The sequence below is a fragment of the Caretta caretta genome, chromosome 26, assembly GCF_965140235.1.
Source record: "Caretta caretta isolate rCarCar2 chromosome 26, rCarCar1.hap1, whole genome shotgun sequence".
Classification (NCBI taxonomy): Eukaryota; Metazoa; Chordata; order Testudines; family Cheloniidae; genus Caretta; species Caretta caretta.
In genome coordinates this window covers 8,443,889-8,464,413 of record NC_134231.1, presented here as the reverse complement: position 1 = coordinate 8,464,413, position 20,525 = coordinate 8,443,889, and the positions used below count along the sequence as shown (strand labels likewise).

The 20,525-nt window shown below is 45.7% G+C and overlaps 1 long non-coding RNA gene across 1 annotated transcript; it reads left to right on the top strand.

The window, feature by feature from the left end:
• Positions 1-12,031: 12,031 nt before the first annotated feature.
• Positions 12,032-19,547, top strand: LOC142070146 (uncharacterized). The gene is made up of 2 exons (XR_012666118.1): positions 12,032-12,596; positions 18,033-19,547. It is a non-coding gene; the product is annotated as an uncharacterized LOC142070146 (long non-coding RNA).
• The last annotated feature ends 978 nt before the right edge of the window (positions 19,548-20,525 follow it).

Below are 20,525 nucleotides of genomic sequence, written 5' to 3'. Positions count from 1 at the left end.
TCTAGACATTCCAGCCCCTTAGCTCGGAATGAGCTGGGTGACTCTTATTCCCAAAGCTTCAGTAGCTGCTGTCATCTGATGACCGGTTCAATGCATTAAATTTAGGAACATGATGATTGTGTTTCTCAATAAAAACTAACTGAGGGGGGTTTTGCCTTCAATGGAAGCAGTAAGCAGTGCTGAGTGCTTTTGAAATACCATTTGCACTAAACAAATAAGAGGGGAGAAATGCATATGCCCCTGAAAGCATGTGCCCAGCATTAAACACATGAGGAGTTTCGCTAACGTCAGTGGGATCAATCAGATCTTCGGTTGAAATCCTGCAGTGCGATCAGCCAGCATAGATCCCTGCACCCACTGCCTGAAAGACCTTTAATAACAGCAATATGTAGCTCTTACATAGAGCTTTTCATACACAGATCTCAAAGCACTTTACAGAGGAGGTCAGAGTCGTATCCCCATATTAAAGAAGGGGAAAGTGAGATACAGAGCAGGGACGTAACTTGCCCAATGTCCCCAGCAGGCCAGTGGCAGCACCAGGAATAGAATCAATAGCTGGACCAAAAAATGGGCACTTAGAGGATTGAGATGTATGGGTTAAGGTGTTACTTGTTAGAGCTGGGGGGGGGTCTAAGGGCTTGTCTACACTGCCCCGTAATTCGGATTGCAGGGGTGTGAAAAGCAGCATGCACCAAAGTTCTGCACTATAGCTCCCTGGTGTGGACACTGCAGGTGCAAACTACAAGGTTCCTAGTTGGCATTACTGTAGTTCTGTTTGAAGAGGGTTTCTTTAATGTGAACTAGGGACCTTTAGTTCATTCCCACAACATCCATATGGGGGAGCTACTATGCGGCACTTCGGTGCACAGTGGTATTCGCACCCCCTTAGTCCTCAGTGCAGGGCAAGATAGACATAGCCGAAGAGTGAGGAATTCTGGGTTCTATTTTCCAAGCTCCATTTTTCCTATCTCCTCTTATTTGGGACAGGAAGATGCAAGGCAAGGTGTAATATAGTGGGTGCCAACCATTATTCTCTCGGCTCCCACGGGTGGAACATAACATGGTTTTATGGGCACTTCAAATACTTTACAAGTCAGCACCCGCACACAAATGCATTACAAAGAAATGATCCAAAATCAGATTTGTAGTCGTAACACGCGACGGATGAAAACGTATCTGCCGTAATAGCTGCAAGTGGAGACCTCCGTCACAGAACAGTTTCCCCTTTGACTTCACACCCAATCTGCCTTGCCAAGGCAGCTCCCTCACAGCATATGTATTTGTGGCCCAGATCCTTCTCAATAGCTCCTCCCAATTAGAGCCCATTGTGAAAGCATGCAGAGGGTCAGGTGTTGTCCTATTTGTTCATGGCCACTTCCTCTTTCACACCTGCAGCGCTGCATGGTTGTGGGAGTAATGTTGGCTCCCTTCCCTGCATGAATCATTAATGTTGGACAAAGAGGGTAAAGCTCTGGGTGTTAAACCACAGGACAAATGGATTCTGGAGGCGGTAAGTGATACTTTTGCTGCTAAAAGCACCATTATTATTCATGGCTTTGTTGCTCTCAGCTCTAACTGAAAAACAAACAGTTTAGAATTATTTTGAGCTAATTTGTTCTGGTCTAAGCCCCCTCCCCTCAGAAATGTTTAATAAGAGCCAGGGGAAAAAAGCCACAAGCCACATTCTATTATCAATCACAGTCATATACATCTGAATTTAACTCCATTAAAGCCGATGAACATTTACATCAGCATAACTGAGATCAGAATGTGGTGTCAATCCAGAGTAGCTCCTTTAAAGCTGATTTACACAAGAATAGCTAACATCCAGTGTGAATCTAGATTAACTTTCATAAAGTCACTAAAGTTTTACAGAAGTATAACAGATCAGAATGTGGTATAACTCCAGAATAGCTCCCTTAAAGTCTATGAAGCAAGACACGAGACGTAATTCTTCCGCTCTACTCTGCGCTGATTAGGCCTCAGATGGACTATTGTGTCCAGTTCTGGGCGTCACATTTCAGGAAAGATGTGGACAAATTGGAGAAAGTCTGGAGAAGAGGAACAAAAGTTATTAAAAGTCTAGAAAACATGACCTATGAGGGAAGATTGAAAAATATGGGTTCGTTTAGTTTGGAAAAGAGAAGACTGAGAGGGGACATGATAACAGTTTTCAAGTAAGTGAAAGGTTGTTACAAGGAGGAGGGAGAAAAATTGTTCTTAACCTCTGAGGATAGGACAAGAAGCAATGGGCTTAAATTGCAGCAAGGGAGGTTTAGGTCGGACATTAGGAAAAACTTCCTAACTGTCAGGGTGGTTAAGCACCGGAATAAATTGTCTAGGGAGGTTGTGGAATCTCCATCATTGGGGATTTTTAAGAGCAGGTTGGACAAACACCTGTCAAGAATGGTCTAGATAATACTTAGTCCTGCCGTGAGTGTTGGGGACTGGACTACTAGATGACCTCTCGAGGTTCCTTCCAGTCCTATGATTCTATGAAGGTTGACACCATCTTAAATAAGATTGGAATATAGTCCTCCATGCTCATTTTGAGGTTCCAGATGGCTCAGGGAGTAGATAGAATACAGAATCTTTCCCATCTGAGTAGTAGGTTCACATCAGCCCAGGTTGTTGTCATCTAATTATTGATAGCTAATGTCTTTCATGGACTAAGTGAAATAGATTGGTGGTTTTGGTCAGGTTGACAGTGGGCAGGTGTTCACCAAAACCATTACCACCACCACCACCGACCCCTTCCGGGACAATCTCAGGAGAGTGGCCAATGACTGAATGAGCCCTGGAAATTCAGCTCCCTTCTCACATGTTGAGGGGATTGATCCCCATTGTCCGGGCAGTGGAGTCAGCAGGGGCAAGCTTGTCTTATTGCTATGGAGGGAAGTCTTCCGTTTCCACTGTTTTCACCAGCACTGCACTCATTTAGCAGAAAAATAAATAAATAAAGTTACACAGAAGTTTGGGTCTGAAATCAAAGATACTGTAAAAGTTTTACTAGCATTTCAGGGGGAAATGAGGTGGAGTTATACCAAAAAGGAAATAATCTAGGGCCAAAATTGTACACTGCTGGTAGATGAGGTTTAGGTATCTCTTGGAAGTTTCATCTAGCATGCATTGTATTTTATAGGTAGTAAATAGTAACAGATTAGTTTTTATCATATACATCCCTGTCCCAAAGAGTTTATACAGGCTCCTTCAAGAACTGTGCTCCTTTTTCTGGGGCACTTACAGTCCAAGACTCCCATCCTATGAGGTGCAGAATGTCTTGTGGCAGATGGTGAGTGTCCAATACACTCTCCCCACTAATTTCAATGCAAGTAAGGGAGAGTCAGCCCATTTTGCAGCATCTGTCGCTGCTTTATGCTGTAATCCAGATTGAGCCAGCGTGCATCTTTGTCACCCTCTAATGGTTGGGAAACATGAAGAGGTTTATTAATCTGCTACTGTCTTGGACATTTAACTCAAGTTGTAGAAAATCTTGCTTTGAGATCCAGATGCCCAGGGTTCAAACACTGATGATGACCCTGCCAGGGACAACAGAATGACAATGAGACACTGGAGTAAACAGGATGGGCCAGACTCCAGAAGCAACAGCTCTGAACATACTGGATTATTAATAGCTAAAGAATAATAATGAATAGCTCAACAGTGATGGCTGGAAATAAAAAGCTTTTAAATAGAAGCAATTGACTCTGTGCTGAATCTGAGCAGATAATTCAATATTTACACAGGGTTTCAACCGCTAAAATACACTGCCATGCCTTAAAAGCTTTCGGAAGATGAGATCCAAGATGTCTCAGTGGGCCATGGAAAAGCTCCTTTTGCTTTTTCCAATGGATTGTTCAAAGTAGGTGCTGACTCTAATTCTCTGGCCAAGCAAATGCCACCTGGTGCACAATGCCAGCTTCCCACCGGTGCCCTTCAGGGTCAGGTACAGGCTGCTGATCTGTAACTTTGACCTGGTGTTCAAGAGAGGCCTCAGTACAGGAGATCAAGGAGCCAGTGTTAGGCTGAGCAACTGGGCTTAAACTTTACAGCCAGTCACCCCAAATGAAACCATTACGGAACTGTGTCAGTACCAATTCAAAAAAATTAGAGCAAAAGGATGCTCTCGTAGTTAAGACACGGAACTGGGAATCAGGAAACCGAGGTTCATAGAATCATAGAATATCAGGGTTGGAAGGGACCCCTGAAGGTCATCTAGTCCAACCCCCTGCTCAAAGCAGGACCAATCTCCAACTAAATCATCCCAGCCAGGGCTTTGTCAAGCCTAACCTTAAAAACCTCTAAGGAAGGAGATTCTACCACCTCCCTAGGTAACGCATTCCAGTGTTTCACCACCCTCTTAGTGAAAAAGTTTTTCCTAATATCCAATCTAAACCTCCCCCACTGCAACTTGAGACCATTACTCCTCATTCTGTCATCTGCTACCATTGAGAACAGTCTAGAGCCATCCTCTTTGGAAGCCCCTTTCAGGTAGTTGAAAGCAGCTATCAAATCCCCCCTCGTTCTTCTCTTCTGCAGGCTAAACAATCCCAGCTCCCTCAGCCTCTCCTCATAAGTCATGTGTTCTAGACCCCTAATCATTTTTGTTGCCCTTCGCTGGACTCTCTCCAATTTATCCACATCCTTCTTGAAGTGTGGGGCCCAAAACTGGACACAGTACTCCAGATGAGGCCTCACCAATGTCAAATAGAGGGGAACGATCACGTCCCTCGATCTGCTCGCTATGCCCCTACTTATACATCCCAAAATGCCATTGGCCTTCTTGGCAACAAGGGCACACTGCTGACTCATATCCAGCTTCTCGTCCACTGTCACCCCTAGGTCCTTTTCCGCAGAACTGCTGCCGAGCCATTCGGTCCCTAGTCTGTAGCTGTGCATTGGGTTCTTCCGTCCTAAGTGCAGGACCCTGCACTTATCCTTATTGAACCTCATCAGATTTCTTTTGGCCCAATCCTCCAATTTGTCTAGGTCCTTCTGTATCCTATCCCTCCCCTCCAGCGTATCTACCACTCCTCCCAGTTTAGTATCATCCGCAAATTTGCTGAGAGTGCAATCCACACCATCCTTCAGATCATTTATGAAGATATTGAACAAAACCGGCCCCAGGACCGACCCTTGGGGCACTCCACTTGATACCGGCTGCCAACTAGACATGGAGCCATTGATCACTACCCGTTGAGCCCGACAATCTAGCCAGCTTTCTACCCACCTTATAGTGCATTCATCCAGCCCATACTTCCTTAACTTGCTGACAAGAATACTGTGGGAGACTGTGTCAAAAGCTTTGCTAAAGTCAAGAAACAATACATCCACTGCTTTCCCTTCATCCACAGAACCAGTAATCTCATCGTAAAAGGCGATTAGATTAGTCAGGCATGACCTTCCCTTGGTGAATCCATGCTGGCTGTTCCTGATCACTTTCCTCTCATGTAAGTGCTTCAGGATTGATTCTTTGAGGACCTGCTCCATGATTTTTCCAGGGACTGAGGTGAGGCTGACTGGCCTGTAGTTCCCCGGATCCTCCTTCTTCCCTTTTTTAAAGATTGGCACTACATTAGCCTTTTTCCAGTCATCCGGGACTTCCCCCGTTCGCCACGAGTTTTCAAAGATAATGGCCAATGGCTCTGCAATCACAGCCGCCAATTCCTTCAGCACTCTCGGATGCAACTCGTCCGGCCCCATGGACTTGTGCACATCCAGCTTTTCTAAATAGTCCCTAACCACCTCTATCTCCACAGAGGGCTGGCCATCTCTTCCCCATTTTGTGATGCCCAGCGCAGCAGTCTGGGAGCTGACCTTGTTCGTGAAGACAGAGGCAAAAAAAGCATTGAGTACATTAGCTTTTTCCACATCCTCTGTCACTAGGTTGCCTCCCTCATTCAGTAAGGGGCCCACACTTTCCTTGGCTTTCTTCTTGTTGCCAACATACCTGAAGAAACTCTTCTTGTTACTCTTGACATCTCTCGCTAGCTGCAGCTCCAGGTGAGATTTGGCCCTCCTGATTTCATTCTTACATGCCCGAGCAATATTTTTATACTCTTCCCTGGTCATATGTCCAACCTTACACTTCTTGTAAGCTTCTTTTTTATGTTTAAGATCCGCTAGGATTTCACTATTAAGCCAAGCTGGTCGCCTGCCATATTTACTATTCTTTCGACTCATCGGGATGGTTTGTCCCTGTAACCTCAACAGGGATTCCTTGAAATACAGCCAGCTCTCCTGGACTCCTTTCCCCTTCAAGTTAGTCCCCCAGGGGATCCTGGCCATTCGTTCCCTGAGGGAGTCGAAGTCTGCTTTCCTGAAGTCCAGGGTCCGTATCCTGCTGCTTACCTTTCTTCCCTGCGTCAGGATCCTGAACTCAACCAACTCATGGTCACTGCCTCCCAGATTCCCATCCACTTTTGCTTCCCCCACTAATTCTTCCCGGTTTGTGAGCAGCAGGTCAAGAAAAGCGCCCCCCCAGTTGGCTCCTCTAGCACTTGCGCCAGGAAATTGTCCCCTACGCTTTCCAAAAACTTCCTGGATTGTCTATGCACCGCTGTATTGCTCTCCCAGCAGATATCAGGAAAATTAAAGTCACCCATGAGAATCAGGGCATGCGATGTAGTAGCTTCCGTGAGTTGCTGGAAGAAAGCCTCATCTACCTCATCCCCCTGGTCCGGTGGTCTATAGCAGACTCCCACCACTACATCACTCTTGTTGCACACACTTCTAAACTTAATCCAGAGACACTCAGGTTTTTCTACAGTTTCGTACCGGAGCTTTCATTGCCTAGCTCTGCCGTGGAATTTCCTGCATGACTTTGGGCAAGTTCACTTCATCTCTCTGGGCCTCTGTTCCCCATCGATAAAACGGGGGGGGGGGGGAGGAGAGCACATGACCACATAATACTTCTTTTGTCTTGTTTATTTAGATTGTAAGGTCATCAGGGCAAAGACTGACTCTCACTACGGTTGTGTAATGCCCAGCACAATGGGGCTGTGATCTTGGCTGAGTGCTATTGAACAACGAATATGTAATAACAACAACCTAGGCTTATACAGAAGCCTAGTTGTGCTTATTTTGTCGTATCCGTGGCCGTCCCTTCCTTTATTCCAGAGTTGAAGCCAACACAGCTTCATAAAATCTGCACCAAAAATGCTCTGTGACTAGAACTGGACACAAAAGGATTTTCCCATCCTGAGGAAATTGTTGAGTTATCAAAAAAAATAAAAATTCCCCATCCTAAATTGGGATAGGAAGTTGAAATCTCGAAAATTTTCACAAAGCAAAAATCCCCCTCCAAAAATGTCAGTTTGGGTCAACAAACAGTTCATTTCAATAATTTTGCCGGGAAAAAATGCTCTAATTTGCTTCAATTTCAAACCAAAAGTTCATTTTGAAATTGCTGAACGAAAACAATCCCATGTTTTTCGTTCAAATTTTTTTTTTTTTACTTTTTTCCTCCTTGAGAAGTTTCTCCAAATAGACCCTTTCCCGCCAAACATTTGTTTCAACCAATCAGCAGCTTTCAAGGAAAACGTTTTGTCAAGAAATTCCCACCCAGCTCTCTGTTTGACAGACCTCTGAAATCCACACTGAAGCTACTGTTGTTCTTGCAAACATATTCACGGTGTTAAAAATCTATTGAACGTTCTAAAATAAAGGCACGATGTTCTGAGAGAGGCAGGCTGGTGTAGTGGGTAGGATACTGATGGAGAGGCAGGAAATCTGGGCTTGCCATTGACCTAGTGTGTGACTTTTGCCAAGTCACCTTGCCTCTCTGTGTCTCAGTTTCCCATCCTGTGTCTATTTAGATTATAAGAGCAGGGACTCTCTCTTACTATGCGTTTGTACAGAGGGGGCTGATCTAAGTTGAAATTTCTATCTTGATGCTATGGTAGTAGTTCTTAAAACCCAAAACTTTCCAGTTACAAGCAGCAGCAGAATATTTATCCAATCGTCATCTTCTCCAAGCTGTGTTTGTCCTAGGGTTCCCCCATCAAGTGCTTGAATTTTAACAGGAAGCAGCAGATGAGCATAAGGTGCCATCTCCATAGCTACCGATGAAGACTTGACAGCAAGAGGTGATGAAGAGGCTCTTACCCCGAGGCAGCAGTCATTAACATTCACCATAACGGCCTCGCTTGAAAGGACAGGCCTACAAAAGAAGAGGAAAGAGATAAATCTTCTCTCTTGCCATGGGGAACCAAATCCTTCTGGGTGATATTGAGTCTACACGGCACCTTTCAAAATTAAAAAGGAGAGCTAGGATTCTGTAGTCCACCTATGAATGCTATATACGTGGCCGTAAGACAAGGAACATCGTGAATCAGACACAGGCAAACGATCACATTATAGCTTCTCATTCCCATATACATCACCTCTTTCCCGAGGCAGCAATGCTTAAGGCAATATGATTTAGTACATAGGGCACTGAATTGGAAATCAGGATATTGTATTTCTATTCCTGGCTCTATTTGCTGTGTGACTTTGGGCAAGTCACTTTTTCTCTCTCTGCCTCTGTTTTCCCCTCCCTTTGTCTTCTCTATTTAGATTGTAAGGAAGCAATGCCGCGATTTCAAAAAAAAACCTTCCCACCTGAAACTGAATGAAAACCAAAATTTCCTGCAAATCAAAATTCCAGAATGTTTTGGGCCAATGGGAACATTTCATTGATAGAAATCAAAACATTTCTTTCCAATTTTGACCTTTTAACAACATTTACAAAGGTTTAATCTGCAGAACAGTGAGTTCCATTTAGACAAGTAATTTCAAAACGAAACAGCAAAAGGTTCCATTCTGAAAAATGTCAAAATTCAACCAGGTGTTGCCCCAAGCTGGCCCAGATGGTGGTGGAGAGTATGGGTGCCACTTTCACTCGGGCTGGAAACCCTCCCACTTTGCAACAAGGATGCAGGCTAAACCATGCAGGGCCTTCCCACAAATCCCCCCGTGTGTCCAGAAGCGCAGACAAGTTCGCCCATAATTCACTGGGAAATAATCATAGAGTCGCTCAGCTCACTGGAGTTCAAAGAACCTTAGGATATGCCCCCAAAATCATAGCAACACACATGTGGAAGCAGAGCACCAATGAGAACACAGTAACTCAGGTAGGGCTTTGTGGTGCTGCTACTCACACCCAGTCCAGGCTACCCTGTTTGCTCAGACCCAGTGCCGATCACCCCAGTTAACTCTGCAGTGTAGACATACTTTCACTGCCCTATCTACCCTCTCTAGAGGCTATTATATTTTTTTAGAAGTTCCAGTTCAGGGGGTTCATGATTTTAAACCTTGTGGTCCTTGCCCTTTCCTCCTCTTCAATAATATGTATTGCAGTGCAAGCTATGAAAATGATATGGGGCAATCAGCTCTCATGCTTCAAGGTCCATGCTGGTCTCCTGGAAGGAACATACCTCTCAACCTGCCAAAGCCCAAATGTATGGACAGTCCCAAAACGAGGAATGTTCCCTCCCAAAAAATGTTCACAAATGAAATGTTTGGGGTTTCTTCCTGCCGTGTAAATGACTCGGCCTCTTTTATTTTTAAATGCCTAAGGTACCTAATAATCAACAATGGAAGTGAAGGGACACCAAAGGGCAGACTCTCAAAAGAGCCAGCACACTGGGTGTTGACCTGTTTGGAACAGCTGGATGTAAGCGTCACAATGGCACTGAGTCCCATTCCTCACTAGGGATCCATCTACGTAGCACCTGGGAGGTGTAACTCCCAGTGCACGTTAACCTATATGCACTCGCCTGAGCAAAGTACCATCCAGCCCGACCCATTAAGTACATATTTGGGCAGCTAGCCCAAGCCAGCCTCTGTGCTGCTGCAGCCATGCTGATATTTTGAGGCTCTAGCTCATGCAAAGCTAGCACCGGTATGTCTACACACACGCTGGGAATTGCACCTTCCAGCTGCTGTGTAGATATCATCTGAATCCTATTTGCTCAGTAATGGTCAGGAAGGAATGCTATGGGATGTAGAGGGTGAAAATCACCCCCGTGGAGAGAGCCAACAGAATGCCTTTTGCACCACATAGATTTCTCTTCCTGTCTACAAGCTTCCAGCATAGACATGCAAAGCTGGAGACAGGATGGGAAAAAGAAAGCAACCCAGCCCTTTGAGTAATTTATGAGACATGTTTATAGCGGTGTTATTTATAGACATCCAAGGGGAATTCATATTGTTCTTTAGCACCTGCCATTGTTTGGCATGCTAGTAGTGCCTGACAGGAAAAAAAAAAATACAGCATCTTTGATTAATGCTTTCAAAAGCTAGGGGTGTCAGCAAGTCCTCCAAAAGACTGTCCCTGCTCTCCAACAATAATTTATGTCTGAAAGGCACACAGCTCTGATTAAAAGCTCTCATCATTGTAAATCTAATAGTGCCTCTAGGAAGAAAGGGGCATTTTTTCCCCCTTTCCAAATAACTTGTGCTTTTCTGGCGTTCGGTTCTGCACCCACTGCAATAAGGAATCAGTGAAGATTACTGAAGTGCCTTGGGGGGGTGCTTGGTCTGGCTTTGCGGCGAGATGGAGAGTTTCCTTTCAGGCCTGTGCATTCAATTTTTATTTTACGAGATTAATGAATTCCGAAGCAGTCAAAATGGTCTTCTGCAAACAAACACCATCCCTCTTAGCATACTGGAAGGATAAAGAATGCCATGTGTACAAGCACACGCTAAATGCTATGAACTAACCCAGACTGGTCTGTGCTTGTTGTAGCTATTTGAGATAGCATTGGTCTAGACCAGCATAAGGTCAGCCGTACTTGTTTGCAGTTGTTGAACCTGCTAGAGAATATTCAGTGGGTTCTACTGACTCAGTGAGGCAAGCAACTTCTCTGGGATCTGACTGCAGAATCAGGAAATGATATAGGTGGGTGTTAGTGTGTCTATCCTACAGGAAGCCTACACAGATAATAAAAAAGGCCAATTAACCTTATAGGCAGCATCTGGAGGAGACCCCAGCCTTATAAAGCTTCATGGCTGATAAAGCCCAGCTGTGGGAGGAGTGGGGCTAAGTTTATAAAAGACAGGAAGTTGATGAAAATGAACAGCTGCACAAAGGAGTTCTGTAGTTGCAATTTAGAGAGGAGGAAGTTGGTTCTGGGATTTTCCTTTGTAATACAGACTCTGGTAAGAAGCTAAAAGGGGAAAAGTAGTCATGGAGAGTGGTGGATGCTCCAGAAGTGGGTTGGAAGAAAGGTAGGGAAGAGCCCAGGGAAATAGCAGCAGAGTTTGAGCAGACTGTGGTTGCTGGGTATTGGGTCCCTGAGATACAGCCTGGAATAGTGAACAAACCCAGATTCCTCCACTGACTACTGAGAAAGTGGCACAGACTTGGAGGTAGATCAGAAGACTGCCTGAGACTGCAGACAGTTTGTCCAGTGGGAATTTCCTATCCTAGCAGAGGAGGACTATAGTGAGCTGGCCAGAGAGCTAGTCATGAAGAGGGAGCACCTTGAGAGACTATAGGGTGAGCAACTGGAGGAGGTGGCCTCAGACTGGAGGAGAGCTATTCCCTAGATGTAGCCCCAAGGAGGCACCTAACTGTGAGTGTTACCCATCATAAGGGGTAATCAGTGTTTGTGCTTCTAGGCTTCCACTGATTGTCTGAAGGGGTTAGGAAGGGATGTTTTCACTTTGTACAGCTTTGCATCATGTATGCATCATGGAATGTTTTCTACTTTTCTTTCTGAACCTGTAGGTAATCTATGAGTTCACTTGGTTTTCAATTATCACCTAAGAAGGCTTTCACAGTCAAAAAGCTTAGGATATCCTACTGGGGGGGGGTATTTATTGTAATGTAATCCTTAAAAGGCAAAACCATGCAGCTGTTCAGGCCAATTGCGCGGCACCTCTGTTGCTTAGTGTTGCCTGTTCTTCTGATTGTGTTTCAATTAGAGTGACCACTTAGAAAAAAAACAATTAGCACTGTGTAGTCTGGCAAGGTTCTGCCTCCTGACCAGACCCAGAAGTTAGAGTTATTACGAGGTGTAGCCAGACAGCCAGCCCCCCCCCCCCCCCCCAGACCAGCATTGCTGGAAACACAGGAGGAAGCAGGAACAGGGCACTTAACATATATTCCAGCACAGCCTTTGAAGCACAGGTGTGCTGCTACAATGTGCCTCTGGGAACAGATACGACGATTAAGCTCACAGCAGGCAGAGGCCCTGTGACAGACCTGGCTCTTAGCCCCTACTAAGTAGCGTGATGCACACACACCAACATCCTAGGTGGGAAAATATTTACCCTGATAAAAGAAATGTCCAGTAGTCGAAACTTATTGTTTCTCTCCCTTGCAAGTGTAAACTACTCTTGCAAAAGCTGGCGTCACCCCGACAGACCAGCCTCAATTTGGCATAAGAAAGGAGAAAGAGAATAAAGGAGTACAGAGGTATAAGTAGGGGACCTACAGCACCATGATTTTTGAGTGCTTTTCACTATCTATCTGCTGGTCAGATAAGTGACAGCCTCCCAAGGCTTCTGCAGCTAAGAGGGTCCCTACGCCTTGTCCCTTATTCGTCTTTCCGCGGAATTGAGTGACCGATCCTGGCTTGGCACCGCTGGAATCGAGAGATGCAAGGAGGGTAAGAAGCACCCACACCTGATCTCCTATCTTTAGTGTACACATATTTTGAAATAGAGCTCTATACTTTGTTTTCTTTCTTTGGGATTGTGGCTTCAGTTTTGTAACTTGTTTGTGTGTGTAACATCTCTACATTTAAATAAGTAGGCACTAGCAATTTTGTAACCACATGATTAGAATCTAGCTTAATAAATTTTGGTAACCATTTATGCATAAGCCTGACTTGTTTTCTCTGGTTTACTGTAAAGCAGCCATCACAATTAAAGAACCTCAGCCGTTTTGGCTCTAAAGCCTGGCCATTAGGTGAGAGTACTAAGAGCCTAGCGTTGAGTTGTGCCGCCTCCACGGGGCAAACTCTTGGGGCACCTGTCAGTCAATCCTGGCTGCCCGCTGCGAAGGAGCTCTGAGCTCTAGCAGTTAAAGTCACGGGTGTGGAGAGGCTCTTAGTGCTGCCATTGGGGCACCTGTCAGTCAGTATTGACTGCCCGCTGCGAAGGAGCTCTGAGCTCTAGCAGTTAAAGTCACGGGTGGTTAGGACCTTGGGGCATCCGTCAGCCTAGCCCGGGCTGCCCGCCGCGAAGGGACAGTGCGTCCTAGCGGTTAAAGTCATGGATGGTATAAACGGGCATAGCTGGCACCTCACCAAACATCCTTGGCCGTCGGCTAACAGAAATTGGCGTCACGAACAGGATTGTGATATAGGCTGCAGTACAGTAACACAATGAAACCAGTCATGATAAACACCACAGAATTCCCTGAGCTAGAGAAAAGTTTGACCCAAGAGGGATGGGGAAATCCTCTGTGGAGCAAAGAACTGCTGGAGAAATATTGGGGAAAACCAGCAGAGATCTGGCAGCATTTCTGTAACTGGAGAACTGCCTGCAAGATGAAGAAAGGGAAAGGAAAAGGTGCTTGTATATGGCTGCTTACTAACATTTGGCAAGCTGCCTGTAAGGATTATCATAGTCTGGCAATAGAGTTTAATAGGCTACAACAGGAAAGGGACACACTGCGCAAGGAATGCCAGAATTTAGATACCAGAGTAAGAACACTGAATAGGGATATGGAACATCTTCAGAAAAGATTACTTCCCTTAATTGAGAAAGAAGGGATAGAACGAAGGGAAAAGCTGGAGACTAAAACACGCAGTATCAACCGGGCTAAAGTTGAGACTGCTCTCTGGCTAGACCCTGAGGAATGGGATGGAGACATTTGGGATTCAGCAGATGAGTCCCCCTCCTCTGAGGAGGAAGGTCCCTCTGTAAAATTAAGACCAGCTATCACACATCACAAATCAGAAGAACATGAGGAAAATTTGAGTGGGGCAGAGCTGGATGAAGAAGGGGATGACAATTATCCATCCACCTCTTCAAAAACAAAGAAGGGAGGTAAAAAGGGAAAAGGGAGTAAAGCTCCAACACACTTTACCAAAATTACCACCCGCCAATATACTCCCATGGAGTTAAAAACAATCCAGGGAGATTTTGCTAAAAAGCCTGAGGAAGGTATAATAGAGTGGCTGGTCCGCCTCTGGGACACTGGGGGTGGATATATACGCCTGACAGCCCAAGAAACTGAGCGCCTTAACTTAGGTGCAGGAATATTCCTGGAACACTCAGAGGGGAACACCCCTAAAACACTTTGGTCTCTGGCTTGTCAATGGGCAAGAGGAATTTACCCAGCAGACCGAGATGAACCCACAGTAATGCACTGGACCAACATAGATGAGGTAAAAACAGCTCTATTAACTGTGGCTGTCATTAGCATGCTTGGCCAAAACCCTCAAGGGTTAGCCTATGAAAGCCCATGGGAGGGTCAGGTAGATGTAGATGATCTCAGACCCCTGCTTAAGGGAGTTCCGAGTAACCACAGGGCTATGGCACTGTCCCTTAGATCAGAAGCTGCAGCACATAACAGTACCTTTCGGGCACTGCTAAACCTTCTGGTGTCATACTTTAGAGAATTCGGAGACATCAGAGCACTGACGGGCAAAGCTAAGATGCGTTCCCTTCAGGGAAACAAGGGGGCACCATCTAAAGGACATAAAAATAAGCGAGAGCCAACCCAGGAGGAAAAGGAGCTTAGAGCCAAGTTGTGGAGACAATGTCTGGCTTTAGGTTATCCCAGAGATGTGATAAATGGACTGCCCACAGAGCGGCTAAAATTATTCACCACCTTTAAAAGAGCTGACTGGGAGACAACTAATGCTACTCCCAGTGCACCTCTGCAGCTCTCTCCTCTTTCCCCACCTGCAGACACCCTGTATACTCCATTGCTGCAGCAACTGCAAGAGTTACCAGAGCAGGGAAACTTGCTTGCGGGGGTCAATCTCCTCTCCTAATAAACCAGCTTAAATCCAAAGAGGAGAAAACAACAGCAAAAGACCCCCGGATACATGTAACTGTAAATGACAAACACATTATTCCTTTCTTAATGGACACAGGGGCTCAAATGTCCATGATTAAGCGAGAAAGTTTTCAGGGCTCGCCACCTACTGGCCGAAAGCAGATACTTGTTACAGGAGTAAATGGCAGTACCATAACTTACCCATTAGTTAAGATAAAACTGGATATCCCATTGCAACCCCACCATCAGCCCCGAAAATATGAGGTGATTTTGGGCAATGCCAACATACTGGGCATGGATGTTTTAAGAGGAAAGAAGGGAAGGATTAATGGGGAAAGATGGGCTTTTGGAGTCAGTTCTGTTCCTCATGCCACCCACCTGGAAGAGGAAAGCCCTCCCCACTATTCTGTAAACTTACTTAGCAGCGCGCCTGCTCTCCCGCTCTCAACAGTAACAAACAAAGCAGTATAATGTCCCAGCTGAGGCCATAAGCCCTGTTACTGACCTGATCAAAGATTTGGAACAGCGAGGAATTTTAATTCGTACCCACTCTCGCTTTAATTCTCCTGTGTGGCCCATCAAGAAACCAAATGGCAAATGGAGACTCACTATAGACTATAGGAAGCTAAACAGTAACACTGGACCATTAACTGCAGCAGTCCCTAGCATAACAGATATTGTAAACACCATACAAACCTGGGATAAACCCTGGCTAGCAGTATTAGATGTAAAGGACATGTTCTTCATGGTCCCTTTGCAACCAGCTGACCAGGAAAGATTTGCTTTTACTTGGAAAGGTGTACAATACACTTTTACCCGAATGCCACAAGGGTTTAAACACTCGCCCACTATTTGCCATGGGGCACTGGCAAAGGTCCTAGATGACCTTATCCTGCCACCCAATGTACAAACTGTGCAATACATTGATGACATCTTAATAGGTGGGAAAACCCCAGAAGAGGTACAGGAGGCTATGAATCAAATCAAAGAAGCACTAGAAGCCCTTAATTTAGAGTTACCAGCTGAGAAATGCCAAGGTCCCTCCCAAGAGATAAAATTCTTAGGTACTGTATGGATGGGAGGTAGGAGGTCTGTGCCTAATGACACTGTGCAAGAGCTAAATCAGGCACCCTCCCCTGAAAGTAAAGATCAATTGAGACAGATTTTGGGAACCCTGGGGTTTTGGAGAAAACATGTACCTGGCTTTGCCATTATAGCCAGACCATTGTACAATTTGTTAAAGAAAAGTGCTGCCTGGGAATGGGCTCCTGCCCATGAGGAAGCCCTCAGGCAACTGATAGGGGAGATACACACCTATCAGGCTCTGGGTCCCATACATCCTGAAGCCCCATTCCATTTGTACCTAACTGTGGGAGCCACTGGAATGTCTTATGCTCTCTGGCAAGAAAGTGACACTGCTCCCAGACGACCAATTCAGTTTGGTTCCAAGTCATGGCAAGGGTCACAGGCTAACTACACGCCTTATGAGAAGGTGCTTCTGGCAGCTTACACAGCCTTGAGAGAAACTGAGGAATTAACTCAGGATAAGGACATCACAATTCACACTCCTCTTCCAATCATTAAACCTATATTGGAAGGGAAAGAGTTACCACCTGGTGTAGCACAAAAGATGACTATCCAAAGATGGGCACTTTACATACACCACAGGGTAGGTAGTGCAGACACTGCACAAAACCCCACTATGATTCAGGAATCCCTATGGAAAGTAGGAATGCCTGATGAAAACCGCCTACCTCCACAGCAGTCTCCCATTAAGGATGCTGCCCCATTTGATCCTTCTAAGCCTGAGGGAGTATGGTTCACTGATGGCAGTGCCAGGCTGGTTAAAGGAAAATGGAAGGGAAAAGCTGCAGCAGTGCCTGCAGACCCCTCTGCAGCACCCCTAACTGCTGAAATTGATGGGTCAGCACAACTTGCAGAATTAGCTGCAATTAAACTGGCCTGTGAAGCAGGAGCCACCGCAGTATATACGGACTCCTATGCGGTGTGGGCAGGTGCCACTCAGTGGATCACTAACTGGAAAAATAACCACTGGGAAATAGGAAGTAAACCAGTCTGGGGACTGGAATACTGGAAGTGGTTATATCAGCATGCCCTGTCTATAGGACATGTCTCAGCTCATCAGAGGAATAATACCCCAGCTGCACAGTTAAACAATTTAGCCGATGCAGCTGCCCAGCTCTTTACCACACAAGTAGAATGGGAACGCTTATATTCATGGTTACATGATAATTTAGGACACCCAGGAAGTGATGAGTTAGTGCGGCAAGCACATATCAGGGGGTGGCCTATCACCCACAGACAGGCTAGAGACCTGGTGCAAGCCTGCACTATTTGTGCTGAGACTAGAAAACATATAGCAGAAGGACAAAGGTTTGCCAGGCTAAGAGATGGAAAAACACTATGGGCAACCTGGCAGGTCGACTATGTCGGACCACTGCCCACTACAAGGCAGAGGTGGAAATACATCTTGACTGGGGTAGAAATTGTTTCAGGGATTGGTTTTGCATATCCAACCCGATTGGCAACAGGGTTGTCCACAGTTATGGGACTAAACCGCTTAACAGCAATTGTCCCAATGCCTCAAGAAATCCAATCAGATAATGGTTCGCATTTTAAGAATAAACTTGTAAGGGAATGGACCCTTAACCATGGAGTCCAATGGACCTTCCACCTTCCATATCGACCTCAATCTAATGGCATGGTCGAGCGCTGGAATGGGTTGCTAAAGAATCACTTGAAGCCTACTGATGGCACATGGGGAGACAGACTGGACGAAGTGGTGCAGAGATTAAACAACAGACAGACTCCTACAGGAAGTCCAATCAGCAGGGGATTTTTCCCTACAGGGAAAGCTATCTCCCCTGCCAGAACACCACTGCACAGTTCCAAGTATGCTCCCGGAGACACTGTTGTGATTAAACACCCAGCCCTGGGAACCTTTACCTGCGTTTTGCACGCCTATAAAGAGAAAGGTGTATGGAGTGCCTTAAATGCTGATAAAAGGCTAATAACCATTACAGAGGCTTGGATTGCATCCAAGACCGGCTGACCATGTGATTTATTGCAGGAATGGTCCCATGGTTCCGAGCAACCTGCCAGCTAACCTGTCAGCAAAATGGACCATGCAGCAGACCTGTTTGATCACTAGAGACTACTATGGACTGTTGATATATTGGCCATTACTTATAATAGCAGGTGTAATTTTTGCTTTTGGTTTTAAAATAAGTTTTTTAGCTAGAACACGACCCACCAGAGATATGTTCCTGCAAGCCCTCATGATCCTTCTGTTGGCTCCAGTCACCTTGGCAATACCAGAACATCCTCTTCGGGGAGCAATCCAAACCATCGCCTCAGCTGCTGGTGCTACAAATTGCTGGATGTGCACCTTGCTAGATTCAGCCAATGGACTGGGAATTGAATTTGTACCACTACATGCAGTGGCTGAGAATGGACAAACCTCATGGATGCAATGGTTAGCTCAACACTTGGGATTTTCCCTCTCCCCGTTTTTACATTTGGTTGTGAATACTGTTTTAACCATTTTAATTATTGTAATTGTTTTTTGTGTAACTTTATGTATTATGAAGCGTTTGATTCAAACTGCTCTTTCCTCCACGCAAATCAGATACCTAGAGCTAAAAAGGGATCCTAACCAATTCCGCGAACCCTCATCCTCTAATTTGGTTGTTGGGTATTTCTAGATTTCCCCAAGGAGGGCAAGAGGTGCTGGCATCACCGCCACCTTGCAATCTGGGATGTAGTGTGGTGCATCAGGGGGTGGAATGTAGCCAGACAGCCAGCGCCCCCCCCCCCCCTCAGACCAGCATTGCTGGAAACACAGGAGGAAGCAGGAACAGGGCACTTAACATATATTCCAGCACAGCCTTTGAAGCACAGGTGTGCTGCTACAATGTGCCTCTGGGAACAGATACGACGATTAAGCTCACAGCAGGCAGAGGCCCTGTGACAGACCTGGCTCTTAGCCCCTACTAAGTAGCGTGATGCACACACACCAACATCCTAGGTGGGAAAATATTTACCCTGATAAAAGAAATATCCAGTAGTCGAAACTTATTGTTTCTCTCCCTTGCAAGTGTAAACTACTCTTGCAAAAGCTGGCGTCACCCCGACAGACCAGCCTCAATTTGGCATAAGAAAGGAGAAAGAGAATAAAGGAGTACAGAGGTATAAGTAGGGGACCTACAGCACCATGATTTTTGAGTGCTTTTCACTATCTATCTGCTGGTCAGATAAGTGACAGCCTCCCAAGGCTTCTGCAGCTAAGAGGGTCCCTACGCCTTGTCCCTTATTCGTCTTTCCGTGGAATTGAGTGACCGATCCTGGCTTGGCACCGCTGGAATCGAGAGATGCAAGGAGGGTAAGAAGCACCCACACCTGATCTCCTATCTTTAGTGTACACATATTTTGAAATAGAGCTCTATACTTTGTTTTCTTTCTTTGGGATTGTGGCTTCAGTTTTGTAACTTGTTTGTGTGTGTAACATCTCTACATTTAAATAAGTAGGCACTAGCAATTTTGTAACCACATGATTAGAATCTAGCTTAATAAATTTTGGTAACCATTTATGCATAAGCCTGACTTGTTTTCTCTGGTTTACTGTAAAGCAGCCATCACAATTAAAGAACCTCAGCCGTTTTGGCTCTAAAGCCTGGCCATTAGGTGAGAGTACTAAGAGCCTAGCGTTGAGTTGTGCCGCCTCCACGGGGCAAACTCTTGGGGCACCTGTCAGTCAATCCTGGCTGCCCGCTGCGAAGGAGCTCTGAGCTCTAGCAGTTAAAGTCACGGGTGTGGAGAGGCTCTTAGTGCTGCCATTGGGGCACCTGTCAGTCAGTATTGACTGCCCGCTGCGAAGGAGCTCTGAGCTCTAGCAGTTAAAGTCACGGGTGGTTAGGACCTTGGGGCATCCGTCAGCCTAGCCCGGGCTGCCCGCCGCGAAGGGACAGTGCGTCCTAGCGGTTAAAGTCATGGATGGTATAAACGGGCATAGCTGGCACCTCACCAAACATCCTTGGCCGTCGGCTAACACGAGGACACCAGGATGCATGAGGGAGATAGTCGCACTTGGGAAAGGCATTCTGTCCTTGTAACCTCTATTAGCACAATTAGTCAAATGACTAACCCGCTAACCCAGCAAAGTAGGTTGAGATAATACAGAATGGTTAAGAGGTCAGGCATCAGCAGTCCCACACTTGCACCTTCCTTTGTGGAATGGCCCAAAGTATTTGTCATCACCCTCAGCTTTGTCACCACCCATGGTTGTCATCCTGGTGTCTCCCAAGGCATACAAGCTGGGAGACAGCTTTTATATTGTTGTGCTGACTCCCACTATGCCTAATGAATATTCAGTAGGCATTTCAGCCCTTCTTGCTTATCTGTATTTCCTCACCCTACTAATGGCAGAGTGCTCTTTTCTCACAGGTTACTAGGCCTTTTCTCTCATGCTTATTAGCATATGTGGTCATTGATTACCATAGTATTCTTGTGGTCAAACATCTGCTGATGTTCCTAACTTAAAATAGCTAAAGCTGGTATAGCCTGG